The 14,565-nt window shown below is 42.7% G+C and overlaps 1 protein-coding gene across 1 annotated transcript in view; it reads right to left on the bottom strand.

The window, feature by feature from the left end:
- The window catches only part of LOC114437884 (protein sidekick-1-like), a 199,863-nt gene that overhangs the window by 107,000 nt on the left and 78,298 nt on the right, over nucleotides 1-14,565 (bottom strand). The window lies entirely within an intron of this gene.

Here is a 14,565-nt window from a genome sequence, read left to right as displayed (position 1 = left end):
AGAAATATATAGTCCACCGCATAAGAGAGATATGTGGCAAAACAGAACATTTTACAGGACTATGCATGCGTCTTCGAATCAATTTCTGCAAGAAAAAAGCTACCAAATTGCAGTGTGCCACCTGCTCAGCATAAACGCTAGCTCCATCTCTACCCACTCTGGTGAAAGCAGTTTGTTTGGAGCCAGAAAATTGCCCAAGAAGTGCAAAATTGCACAGCTGACATAAATGTAAATGCTGAGGCACAAAATTAGAGGCCTTCAAGTGAACAAAATGTTAGACTATTTGTATTACAGTTCATGTATTGATGTACATATTTTGAGTGCATGTGCCAGTGTGTGTGTGTATTCACTATGGATGCTGTAATTGGTGAACTAAGGTGGTGATGATGAACAGAAAACCTGTGGCACGACCCCACAGAGCGGAAGAGAGTTTTCCACAGCAAGAATGGATTGGCTAAGTGCTTGAACTAAAAACAGAGTACGTTGGGTCACCATTATAAACACCGTGGATGCATTTATTTCTTGACATAAGCCCCAAAGTCGTAAACACAAAACTCCCACATGAATACACGAGCGGAGAGGTTAGAGCACAGAAAGAGGGAGTGTAATTTTCAGAGCACAGCAAGTGCTAAAATTTAGCCTTTATTTTTTGTCAGAAGAATAGGAGTCTGTGGCCTTCTGTATATTGACTCTCTGATCTTGAGGATGTCATCTTTGGGCTTTGATATTAACCAGTCAATCAGTATTATGGTCTTTTAGTCTGCCTATCCTGAGATGTTTGGCATAGGAAATCTAAAGACACATCTACAGCACACATGTGGATGGGAGAGAGAGAGAGAGAGAGAGAGAGAGAGAGAGAGAGGTGAGAAAACTATACTTACAACCTATTCTACATTTGCTATCTGTTCACTTGTTTCAGTTCTTTTGTCTCTCCTCTGGTAATCACCTGCCAGACTCTACCAGAGTGTCAAAACCAAAGCTTCATCAGTCACTCCTCAGTGCACTGTGTAATCATTCACTCTCTCTCTCTCTCTCTCTCTCTCTCTCTCTCTCTCTCACTCTCCTCCCTCTGTTCTGTCGATAGGTTAAGAACTCTTCCCAATAACAGATGTGGGTGGGTGTGTATGTGTGTACACTGCGAATGAGTGCGTGTGCATACGTGTGTGTGTACAGTCTGGTCAGTGATGGATGTGTGTGTGGCAGGTAATTAAAAGTGTGATTAGTGGATAATTAAAAGAGGTCTCTGTCTTTAGAATATTTAACGACTTTAGACAGAGGACATGCACACACGCACCAACACACACACAAGCTGGCAGGTTGGAGTGTGTTGCTTCAGACTGTAATGGGGGAATAATGATTCCTGAGATGATATAGGATATAGGCAGGGATACACAAGTGGAGAGAAAAAGAAGATAAAGAGAGGTGGAGTAAGAAGGAAAGTGGGGGATCAGATATAGACAAAAGACACTGTAACTTTCAAAGGATCACATCCATAGAATTAATCATCATCAGCATGAGCCACAAAGGCCGGACACATGCACACACAAACACACACGGTTCCTGCTTGTCTCTCGCTTTCCTGTCTGTCTTTGAATGATCAGCTCAGACAGAAGCAGATGCTGTGTGGCAGACAGAAATAGACGAGCAGAGAATCACTAAACAGGGATCCCGCAGGCCTGAACACAAACGCCAACAATGGAATTGTATGTGTAAAGCAATTAGAGCTCAATTTACACCTGGTGCTAAAACAGCACCTATTCACAGGTATAAGAACGTGCTGTCTGCTCTGTGACTCGCTGCCATCTTTGCACAAACTATTTAAAGTATTAAAACAGAAAGTGAATTGTACTCTTTACCATCTTCACAGTAGTAGTGTAATGGGTTAAACTGTTAACCATTAACAGTCATTAACACTGCAACAGTGACTGGATGGAACATCATTACATCATTATCTGTGCTGATGTAATATTAAATGCCAAATAAGTGATGCTGAACTTATCTCATTTGAATGTTATCTTCACATTAACTGCCATTTGTTTTCACTCTGATATATATGGCTGGAACACTCCTCTGATGATCAGTCTTTGATTACTCTTCAATAAAAGGAAGCACAGCGCACAACAAATAAATAGCTTGCATGCTCATTTGGGATGGTGGCTAATTAACAAAAGCCAACAAAATCCCATCCTGGGCTGCTGCCATTCCTCTTGAAGTCAGTTGTTTTTTCTTTGTTTCTTCACAGTTATTCTCATTTTACTCACACTGGGTTTAGGCACCAAAAATACTTGGTCTGCATCAAAACACCCCTTCACAAAACAGATCACATACATTTTCAGCAGGAAGGTTCTCCTTATGAGCCGGGTCCTGCTCAAGGTTTCTTCCTGTTAAAGGGTTTTTTTTTCTCTTAAAGGGGTTCAGGCTCTAGGTCTCTGTACGATTCTGATTCTATATATATAAAATTGAATTGAATTTTCAGTGGTTACCATGGTGATGAGTCCTAACAATGGTACCGCAATTCACATTCAGAGCCGCTCCATGTAATCAGAGTTAAATACTGTTTATGTTTCATCGGAATATTTGGTGCACTTTCTGCCCTACCAGCCCTCTTAGGAACAGCTATGCCACGATCACAACTGATAATTGTGTTACAATGGGTTAAAACTTCTGAAATGCATGCTCATATTAGTTGAAAATGACATTCAATCTAATATTTGAGGCAATAGTTCAGTTTTACCCAAAATGTCAACCTGCTCAAGTCCCAGCAGTTCATCTTTTATCTCTGACTTCTATAGCAAAAGTGATTTCTATTAAAAAGTTGTTTTTTCAGTCTGCATAAAAATGATGGAACGACCTTTGGCTGACACAGCGTGTCTAAAAATCAAACATGGTGTGTAAGGAGTAATTTGATGTGGTATAGGACAGTATGTTTACTTTTCATTTGGGAGCAGGTCGTCTTTTCGCAGACGAGGTGACAGTAGTGACAGGCAGGTATAGTTTCTGCCAGAGAAGAAGTGTTTGCAGCTACTGTGAATGCTAATACTGTACCCCGATCATGCAGAGAGCCTCTGAGAAACTGAGCACACGGCAAACTTCACAATGAGTCATGATGGTGCTACACCACAAGTACTTCTTCACAAATCTAACTACACACTGTACAAACTGCACACATCTATCTAGATATGTGGCTGGGATCAAAATAGGAGTTTTGTAAATCCAGTCACATTGCTATGGTAATGTGTGCTGCATGTGTTTAGACCCCATATTAGCATATGTTTTGCTTCATCTAGACATGCAGATACAGATGGCATTTTAATACCAAGGCCAGGGGTCTTGGTGAAAGTAAACAGCACTCTAATAGGGCTTGTTACAGTGCATAAAGTATGACTGTAATCGTACACAAAGAAACCACTGTGATGATTTGTTTGATATGATTCTGAATATAAAATCATAGCAGTTAATAGTTTCATATTCTGCAATTGCGATGCAATCGTCTGTGTCACACTCCTGCAGTTTAGGAAGCTTTTTGTTCTCACCCTTCCTCCTTCTTGTCTCTCTCTCCTGCTGCTTGTCTCCCTCCCTTGAGTGCATAAGGCAGAGGAAGCCTCTGTCATTTGCTGGAGTCATTAAGTACAGGCAGAGTTAATGTCTTCTCTGTTTTTTTTTTAAAAAAAAAGGTTTCCCTTAGCCTTAGTTCTTAGGGTAAGAAAGGAAGACAGCATTTGTGCCACATATAAGGACAGATGAGAGGAGTCCACACTGAGGCTGTTATCTCAGAAAAAAAAACACCTCTGACTGCTGAAGGGAATCTAAGAACAACCAACCAAAATATCTATGCTTCTGCAAGATAGAAAATGTGCTTTATTAAAACTGATGTTGCATATGTGTGGTCCTTCTTATGGCCTAAAGCCTTCAAAAACACATCAACAGTTTTAAACAAAGCTACAACAAATTGCTTTTGGCAGAACAAGCAATGAATATTCATAGTCCAACAGCAGGCCTGAAACTGCTGTCTTCATAATGCAATTCTTTCTGACTGCACCTTGACAATGAATAATATTACCAGAATATGCAATGCAATTAAAGCAACCCCTTGTTCCCTGTCTCCCATTGCCACATGTGTTGCTCCCCTACCCCCATGCAGTACAGTGATAACATTAAAAATTAACCAAGTCATCTGATTTCTTTACTGCAAAATTCAAGTGTAATAGTGTGCTGGTAGAACAGGTCGCCTCTGGACATTTTTAGTCAGTCTTTTGCAAGCAGATAAAATGTATGAGTAGAGGCAGTGGACCTAAATTAGACATAAAGAGAAGCTGACATAAATTATAAAGTGACAGTGGACTAATTGCTATCAGGTCTGAGGTTAGGAAAATTCGTTCTCAAATTATTCGCAGTGTTGATTGCAAATGTTGATAATTAGTCACATTAGACATACATATGCTCAGATGTGTTTTAACTTAACACACAGCAAACAGATTTTCCAGCAGTGCTGGAGCAAAGGCACATTTAAGTGCTAAAAGAAACGCAGCTGCTTTCTTAAAAATGTTTCACCTATCACCATGAGAAAAACTTCATTAAGATGAAGAAAAACAATTAGTTGTGACAAATGTATTATTGGTCTTATTGAGGTTCACTGCCCCCTCATATTTTCACTTTCAATAGTCAGAATAAAAAAGTTTGGAGATGACACAGACGCAGAGCAATGACAGTCTGTTGACATGTTCATGGCATTTCTTTAACACAGTTAATTTAAATCCTAATGTGCTATAAGATAGAATAAAATCTATTTTAGGTGTATTTTTGAGTAGGAAAACATCAGAAGTGACACCTCACACTGAGTCCTGAGGATAAAAGAGAACAAAAATGCTCTTCTAGCCATAACAAATAACACACGCCACAAAAACAAGTATATTTTCCAGCATTGGTCTTGTGTGTGAATGTGCACCTGTCCCACATCCGTAAAGCTCAAAACAAACTGCTCTTTTACCTGCAATTATCTCTAAATCAATTCCAGACCTTACGTAACCCATTATTATGAGACCCGACCTGACCCCTAATTAAATACAGGCCCAGAGCTGCTCCTGAAGACAAAAGTTCAGGGCGTAGGACACTGCCTGCGCACACAATGGCAAGAGGTAATAAAGTAAAAAATAAAAATGGATGGAAACACAGAGCGCAGTGCAGATTGTGGAGGCAAGAACAGCCTTCATGTTTATGGATTATCTTCACTTGTGTTTCCTCTGCTTAGACCAACTGCCTCACAGAGGATAACACTTGCATCTCCCCAAGCCTTTTCAGAGTGTGTGCACACCTGGCACAGCTTGCACACCATCATTAATTACCTAAAACCTCCAGACAGTACACCAGAATTTAATGAAAACTGACCTTCTATCTGTCAAAAATATTCATTTACTGCAGAGCTGTACTGTCGCCTGCTTTTGAAACAAATCTTTGTGTCCACATGATTCCTTTGAGATTCTCCTCCATGTTGACATGACTGCGAGTACAACTTGGCCGGATTCAGACCTGGTGAGTGGGGAGTCCACTGAACTCTGTCATATTAATGGAATTAGGTTGAGACGACTCTAATATGGTACATTGTCATGCAGAAGTAGCCATTCTAGCAAATGCAACTCAATAACCATTAGCTTTAAATGGTCATTTCCTTTGTAGTGTCTCAGAAGTGTATTAGCTCCAGACTTAGCTGCATTAGGCCCATTAGCTTCATGAGTTAATATATTTTTAAACATAAACTCTCTTCACAGCCTAAAAAACAACAAACCAAATCAATGTCCACATCTCAGCTACAATCTTAAAAGTAAAGCTACTCTATTCCCTTTAAAGATCTAAGATGAGCTGAAGGTCAAGAGAAGAGCAATACCACGATTACTGTTTTCCCTTTGAACTGGGATCAACAACCACTAATACTACCTGACAAGGAAGAAAGGCCAAGTAAGGAAGAGAGAGAGAAAAGCAAGAGTAAGACAGAACAACAAACACACATCAATTGAAATGAAGAGTGGTAAAATATCGAAGTGGAAATGGAAGAGTTTACAGTAGAGAATTTTCATTCTGTTATTTGCCGCCACATTAGGGGACCAAAGGAGCAATTCAATTATGGAACAGGATGGAGAGAGAGAGGGGAGGGAACAGGAGGGAAAGGAGAGGAGAGGTGAAATGGAAAATATGAAGTTCAGACAGGCATAAAAAAAGAGGTCCCTGTTGCTTCATGTGCTCCCTTTTATTTTCTTCTCCAAAACTAATCAATCTAGAAATCTAGTGTGAAATGTGACATTTTACTGTCATTATATCAGAGTGGTGTATCTTTTTAACTAATGCCATTTACTGCCATTAGCAACAAGAAGGCAATTAACTTCTTGTTCAGGTGAGATTTTGACTCATGCACTCCTATTGTACTCTTTCATCAGTGACAAGCCTAATCTGAGCTGTCGATTAAAAAAAAACAGGCTTATTATAATTATAAATAAAAGGGGACAGCTGCATGGCTCCCCCCAGAAAAATACAAAAATAAGACTTTTCGATGGCTCTAATCATTTTCGGAGCCCTGTCCCGCTGATACATGGCATTAATACACAGGCAGAAATTACACAGCAAATGAAGACATACATGGGCATATTTTGTGCCAAGCAAGACCGACTGCTAAGTTCAGCCTGTTCATCAAGTAGATTGCCTTGTAGGAGAGAGAGCGGGTGCTTGGGTAGCTAATGAGGAAAGTATTACAATCATTTAACCACCACAATGACATGCATGTATGGTAGATGTTTGTCTGTGTGTTAAAGTTTGGTAAATATGCTTTAAATCTGGAATATGAGTAAGATTTATACTTGTGTCTGATGATTAAAAGCATGCACACAGTTATCACCTAGGTTCTCTGTAGGTTTTTTGTCCCAGTCATTCTGATTATGGTGTCCTAAGCTGCTAAAATATACAGTAGGTAACTGGAAAAGCTTGAGATTATTTCTACCTGAAAGTTTGAAGAGTTTTATTTAGGGGCATTTTGTGGGTGGTATGCACTTGAAATTGTCATTACTGTAGTTATGTAACAACTGAATACACTTAGGAGTTAATGGAGAAATGGATGGATGTCTGGTGTGCATTGTAAATTGCTGATGAGTGGTGTCTCAGCCCACCACTTCCGTTTATAGAAGGTTTTTTTTCTTTTGCAAACAGTTCAATGCAGGATTAGTCCACCTCTGTCTGAAGGACGTGAAGTGACTCTTATGAGAACATCTATGAGACATCTCTATGACACAGGAACAGCCTGTGTCATAGAGAAAGCCTTCTCGAAGAAATGCAAAAAATCCAATTGTACCTGAACATGAAGGTTATATGTGTGCATATTATATCTTAGAAAATAGCATAGCATATTTGATATATATATATATCAAATATAACAAAAACCAGGGTGAAGAGTCAAATCTGTACCAGCTATACAAATAGGTTTATGTAAGAAAACTAAGCCTTAACAAAGAAAAAAAAGAATTTAAGAATACAAGTACACAGAGAAAACTGGCACATGTGTCTTCTTAGTGGAGCCATATGTCTTAAAATGTCTGGGATGTTTTTGTAATCCCAAAAGTAACTAAATCATATCATTGGGAAGAAAGTCACATACAGTATCTAAGCCGCCAGTGGCTCCAGAGATTAAGCTCCAGACACAATGGATTGAGATGAGCTTAAACTCTTTACTATATTCATTTCCTGTAAGGTTTTTTTCTTCCATGTCTTCTCCTACCTCTCTCAGTCACTTTGATCCTCCCCTTTGGCTGCCGTGAGAAACTGAGTCATTATGAGCTGCAGGGGTGCAGTCGTGGATGGAAGACTTTTCAAATGGCCGGTTGTATTTTTTCAACATGTGGTGGGATCTAAGCCTACACTTCCTTTGAGTCTCTCTCCAAATGACGCTCTGGTTCTTTTTATCTTGCTGTCAGCTTAATACACACAGACGCATATGAGCACACAAACACACACAACATCTGCTCACAAAGTTCAGACACCGAGAAAGTTCCTTCTGTTCAGACCTCTGCTGTGTGTGTGTGTGTGTGTGTGATGGAAAGCAGAAAAATAATAAATCGTTCCCTCTGTTAAAGGGGTGTTTGACAAATTAAAATGAATGATTGCTCAGACATACACACCTCCACAGCATATGGCAGCTCGGCCAGGTCTGAGGAGGAATTATTTCCCGTAAGGCCTATTCCTGACTCTGATGGCTTTTGACATCCGTGCTCTCTGGATTTACTCAACGTCCCAGCAACAAGAAGCTGAAATATTCACTGTCTGTCCTGCCATGCTTCTGCATAGATCACTGCCTTTATTTGATCAATCTGGGTTTCATGTGTCCCTGATGGAAGAAGAAAGAAGAGTTCTAATTCTCTTCATCCTGACTGTCCTCTTGAAGCTGCTGGGCATCAGAATCATTTCACGTCCATCTGCCACAAGCCTCAGAGCTAATTAAAAACAGCAGCTCGCTCTTCTTGACCTGGCCTGCAGGTCACTGCTAAAATATATGACAGTATCTGCGGCACTGATGTGGCAACGCTGTCCCAAAGTTGTTTTGACTACTGCCGGACAGCGCAGATGAAAACAGACGAAATATGTCTGAAGTTCAGAGCCCTTGTGAAAATAGGAGGATGAAGAAAGGGGAAAGAGAGGGGTGGCAAATCAGAGTGATGGCAGAGCAGCATGGAGACAGCGAGGACAGGGAGTGAGGGCTCTATTAGATTAGAGCAGAGTGTGTGAGAAGTGACAGCTTGTAAGTTCTTTGCTGGCCAGTATTTTGAGGGCTGGGGAGTTTGGGAATGTTCACAGACTGACGGGATGTGTGAGTGTGTAAGGGTAGAGGGGAAGGGAGTGTGTGTGTGTGTGTGTCTGTTGGTTATGCAGAATTGAGGTTACGGGCAGGCATGTGGACATAAATTGAGAGCAGTGGGAGATGAAGAAAGACAGACAGTCAGATGGGGCTGGGGACTCTGGGAGTGATGCATATCGGATCAATAAACTTCATAAACGACATCATCAGTTCGGTCACCACGAAGACAGCCAACCGCCAGGCACCATCTGGCCCTGTCTCACCGGACGGCAGGATCAGCCAGCGTAACCTCACACACAAACACAAACGCATACAGACACCGTTACAAACGCAGAGCTGTGCAAATATTCACTGCACTCGCTCTGACACGCATGAGCGCACACAGAAACGCTCAAGCCAGGTAGACGCAACTGAGATTGGTCTGGAGAGACAGATTGTGGGTACGTGTGTGTGTGTGTGTGTGTGTGTGTGTGTGTGTGTGTGTGTGTGTTTGTGTGCATACACCACAGCAGTTTATTCAGGAACAGAAGTTTATGGGTCCTGTGTGATAAGATATCCTGTAGCATGATAATGACTGTAAAAGAGGCAGAGAGTGAGAGAGGGACAGCCAACTGTGGGAACAAAGCAATATTAAGAATAATTTAGAGGTGGAGAAGTAGGAGTGAGAGACAGAGCAGGGAGGTGAGAGGGGGAAAAGAGAGTGGAAGACATGTCTTGTAGAGACATGAGGGGAGCTGTGAAGAAAGGTGCAAATTAGTCTTTTCAGTGAGGGTTCAAAGGAAGTGTTATGCATGAATCTTTATCACAGTGTGTGTATGGGGGCTGCAAGCAAATTAGGATTTTCATTTCACAATGTGGAGATGAGGCTTTTTATCCAGATTACATTAATACCTGAAAATAATGTTGAGAGATTCGCTTCTTCTCGTTGTATTAAAAGCTGTGTGTATGTTTTTTTGAAACAACAGGAAAAAAAAGTGGAAAACATCAGATTATCTGGCTGAAATGATACTGAATACATTTATCTGACAATATCATTCACAATACATCTATATCACAAAACACTCTATATCAGCGTTGGTAGAGTTTGCAAGTGACAGAACCAGCTGTCATTTTTATCCTGTTGCCATGGATACAGGTGCAAAAGACTTGAATTTAAGACTCTCTTCTTCTTCTCACCAATCAGGTCTTCTTGGCCGAAACAAACTGTCAACATGACTCTACCCAAGTGTGCTCCCACCGTCATAATGGGAATACAGAAGCAGTCAGATTCTTTGTATTTTGGTCTTTGGCAACTTTTGACTAGTCTGTGCTGCTTAGCATCACATAAATAGGAAGATACTGATTTTAAATAAAATGGTTGATGGTTGTTATTGATGGCCTACTTTCTATATTAACCATTATTTTAGATGTATACTCAAATTATGAGGCAGCTGTAGTTTTCTTCTCTGGATAAGCAATGAAGCAAAGAATTAAGACTAAATTAACATATTATTTGTGAATTCATGATGCTCTCCTAAATGATGTAAAAACAGGTTATGTCTGTCATTGAGCACACACTTTAATCCAGTTGCAACTACGCAGGTTACTTACCTAAGGTTTCACCCTGATACTGTAGCTCTTATCAGTACAACTATCAGTACACGTACTCTAGGTTGCTGTGATGAAATGTTGATCTAGCACAAAAATTGATGGTCAGAGTTTTTCTCCCATCTTTAGTGATGTTTACTAGAGGTGTAAAGTACTGATGCACAAGTCCATCAATAGGTTGATAAGGTTACTATTCTAAAGCTCACTTTATCCAGAGTGCGAGGCTGCGGCTGCACAACAAAAATGACTTCATTACAGAGGTGAAATCTACCATTATAAATAAATAGCGGTTTTCTTTTTTGCACATAACATGTGAAATGCTTTATGATTCATCCTGTCAGTGGGTCCTGATGATGAGAGGAGGTACAATGAAATATTAAACCAGCAGGGAGAGAACTGATGCTCTCTGCTATGAGGTGGTGCAACATGTGCATGTATAGGTTAAAACGAATGAGATAATATCAGCATATTATTGGCAAATGCCCAGTGTCTCTATAAGAAATATACCAGAATAATGGGATGTCCTATTTATTTATGATAGAGTTATGCCAGACACAAATATATATCGAAATGAATTACTGAAGGTGAAACACTTTCCTCCTTCTATATTAAATTGCAAAATAAAATGCCTCCAACACTCAGTGTCAAGCCTTTGCTGTGTGAAGTAGCACCTTTTGCTAGTTATTCTCATTATGTCAGTAATATTGCATTTAAACACACCTTAATTTCTAATTACTAGAAGAAGTTGGACCGCCCTCCATGGACCGCCACCTTACTGTGGTGGAGGGGTTTGAGTGCCCAGATGATCCTAGGAGCTATGTTGTCGGGGGCTTAATGTCCCCAGCAGGGTCTCCCAAGGCAAACAGGTCCTGGGTGATGGGCCAGACTAAGAGCGGTCCAAAAACCCCCTTATGAAGCAAAGAAATTCAAGGACCGTGACGTCGCCCAGTATGGCGCAGCCGGGGCCCCACCCTGGAGCCAGGCCCGGGGTTGGGGCTCGAATGCGAGCGCCTGGTGGCTGGGCCTTTCCCCACATGGCCTGGGAGGAGTTCGGGGAGGCCATGGAGGAGGACTATCGGTCAGCCTCAAAGAGATTCTGGCAAACCGTCCGGCGCCTCAGGAGGGGGAAGCAGTACTCTGCCAACACTGTATTCAGTGGAGGTGGGGAGCTGTTGACCTCGACTGAGGGGGTGGTTGGACGGTGGAAAGAGTACTCTGAGGGTCTCCTCAATCCCACCAACACGCCTTCCATTATGGAAGCGGAGGCTGATGACTCAGTGGTGGACTCGTTCATCACCTGTGCTGAAGTTGCCGAGGTAGTCAAAAAGCTCCCCGGCGGCAAGGCACCGGGGGTGGATGAGATTTGCCCTGGGTACCTTAAGTCTCTGGATGTTGTGGGGCTGTCTTGGTTGACACGCCTCTGCAACATCGCGTGGCAATCGGGGGCAGTGCCGCTGGACTGGCAGACTGGGGTGGTGGTCCCTCTTTTTAAAAAGGGGGACCGGAGGGTGTGCTCCAACTACAGGGGGATCACACTCCTCAGCCTCCCTGGGAAAGTCTACGCCAGGGTACTGGAGAGGAGAATTAGGCCTATAGTCGAACCTCGGATTAAGGAGGAGCAATGTGGTTTTCCTCCTGGCCGCGGAACGCTGGACCAGCTCTATACCCTCCGCAGGGTGCTGGAGGGTTCATGGGAGTTCGCCCAACCAGTCCACATGTGTTTTGTGGACTTGGAGAAGGCGTTCGACCGTGTCCCTCGCGGCATCTTGTGGGAGTTGCTCTGGGAGTATGGGGTCCGTGGCCCTCTGCTGAGGGCTGTTAGGTCCCTGTATGGCTGGAGCAGGAGTTTGGTTCGCATTGCCGGCAGTAAGTCAGACCTGTTCCCAGTGCATGTTGGACTCCGGCAGGGCTGCCCTTTGTCACCGGTTCTGTTCATAATTTTTATGGACAGAATTTCTAGGTGCAGCGAGGGACCGGAGGGGATCTGGTTCGGGAACCATAGGATTTCATCTCTGCTTTTTGCAGATGATGTTGTCCTGTTGGCTTCATCGAGCCGGGACCTCCAGTGTGCACTGGGACGGTTTGCAGCCGAGTGTGAAGCGGCTGGGATGAGAATCAGCACCTCCAAGTCTGAGGCCATGGTTCTCGACCGGAAAAAGGTCGAGTTTGTCCTCTCTGGGTGGGAGGAGAGCTCCTGCCCCAAGTGGAGGAGTTTGTGTATCTCGGGGTCTCATTCACGAGTGAGGGAAAAATGGAGCGGGAGATTGACAGATGGATCGGTGCAGCTTCCGCAGTAATGCGGTCGCTGTACCGGTCTGTTGTGGTGAAGAAGGCGGAAGGCGAAGCTCTCGATTTACCGGTCAATCTACGTTCCTACCCTCACCTATGGTCATGAGCTTTGGGTAGTGACCGAAAGAATGAGATCGCGAATACAGGCGGCCGAAATGAGTTTCCTTCGAAGGGTGGCTGGGCGCTCCCTTAGAGATAGGGTGAGAAGCTCAGTCACCCGAGAGGAGCTCGGAGTAGAGCCACTGCTCCTCCACATCGAGAGGAGACAGCTGAGGTGGGCATGTCCGGGCATGTCCCACTGGGAGGAGGCCCCGGGGAAGACCCAGGACGCGGTGGAGAGACTATGTCTCTCGGCTGGCCTGGGAACGCCTCAGGATTCCCCCAGAGGAGCTGGAGGAAGTGTCTGGTGAGAGGGAAGTCTGGGTGTCCCTGCTTAGACTGCTGCCCCCGCGACCCGGCCCCGGATAAGCGGTGGAAGATGGATGGATGGATAGAAGAAGTTGGATGTTCAGAACAAACTAACTGTGCTCATACTAAATAGCTAGGAAGCCCCCTGAATTTAATAGCTTGTCCTGATAATAGAATGCATGGACTACAGTGCATTTTTATGCAGGATGTTTTTTTTTCCTCAACTTAATCAAGATAAATGACAAAGAGTAACAAAGCCAGTGTTGCTACATTAGCAGCATATACCAGCTCCAACAATGGGCGCAGTGTCATCTGTGTTGTGATAAGAAGGGCAGACCTCTCAGCTCACTACTCAGCTGAGTACACCTGCCAAACTGTGACAGCCGATTGCTCAGCGTCAAATCATATTGTGTTTTAAATGCTGCTGCTGCAACTGTTACATCAGTGCTTACTCTGCAATCTGCACAGCTACCCCAGTTTCAACTTAGCTTCATGTTGTAGTTTTACTATTAACTGCCTTTGTTTTGGCCTATTTACAATGCAGGATGTGACAACTCATCTGTTTGGTTGAGAGTGGGCAGCTTCCACAACAGATTACTACAACCAAACCTTGTTATATAGCCAATACAAACCCTGAAAGAAGCAGTCTTGACAAGGCTATTTTGTAGTAGTTTGTTCTTTGTACTCAGAGGAAAAACATCCTCTGACAAAGATTAGGGTTCATTTATAGCCATTTGAACTAAATTTGAACCTATACTCCATATTTAAGTGATTATTGGCTGGCTTTTCACCTCACCTTGGAGCCACACACATCTTACAAATTATCCCTTTTCAAACTGAGTCAATGGCCTCCATGGCTCGACTTGGTCTCATTATTGGCCTTAGGATCACTTCAGGATGTGACAAAAGGACCTTCACTCTGTATTTGGAGAGAGGATGTGGGTGTCTAGTTTCCTCTTCACACACTGCTGTCAATGCTACTTATAAGTGGCCTTTAGGAGAGATGATCTGTGGTAACAATAGGCATGCTTCTTTTACAATAACTTCAGGTATTAATTATTATTTTTTGTACGACTGCCACGGTAAATAGTAGTAATGGTTTGTGACATTAAAGAGGAGTGAGGATAACAACAACACTTAAGTGTTTTGCTGTTTTTGAGAACAACGTTTGTCACATCTATCCACTATATATATGGTTATTAAATTATGAAAATAGGCTGTTGTCAGGAGATAATCAGTAACCACACTCCAGGCCTTCTGTTTTTCGAGGATAACAGCAGGCAGTACAGTTTAGTGGTGATGCTATGACAGTAAACACTTTAAATGCAGCCAGTGTCTCGAGAAGCCAAAATAATTGCTGTCCACTGTCATTAAGCCACACTCAGTGAAGCCCCATTGAGTTAACAGGAGAACATTATCCATGTTCATTCAAATAAAAAAAGCAAAGTTGA

Source organism: Parambassis ranga, chromosome 1 (assembly GCF_900634625.1).
Source record: "Parambassis ranga chromosome 1, fParRan2.1, whole genome shotgun sequence".
NCBI lineage: Eukaryota > Metazoa > Chordata > Actinopteri > Ambassidae > Parambassis > Parambassis ranga.
This window is presented reverse-complemented; position numbering and strand designations above follow the sequence as displayed.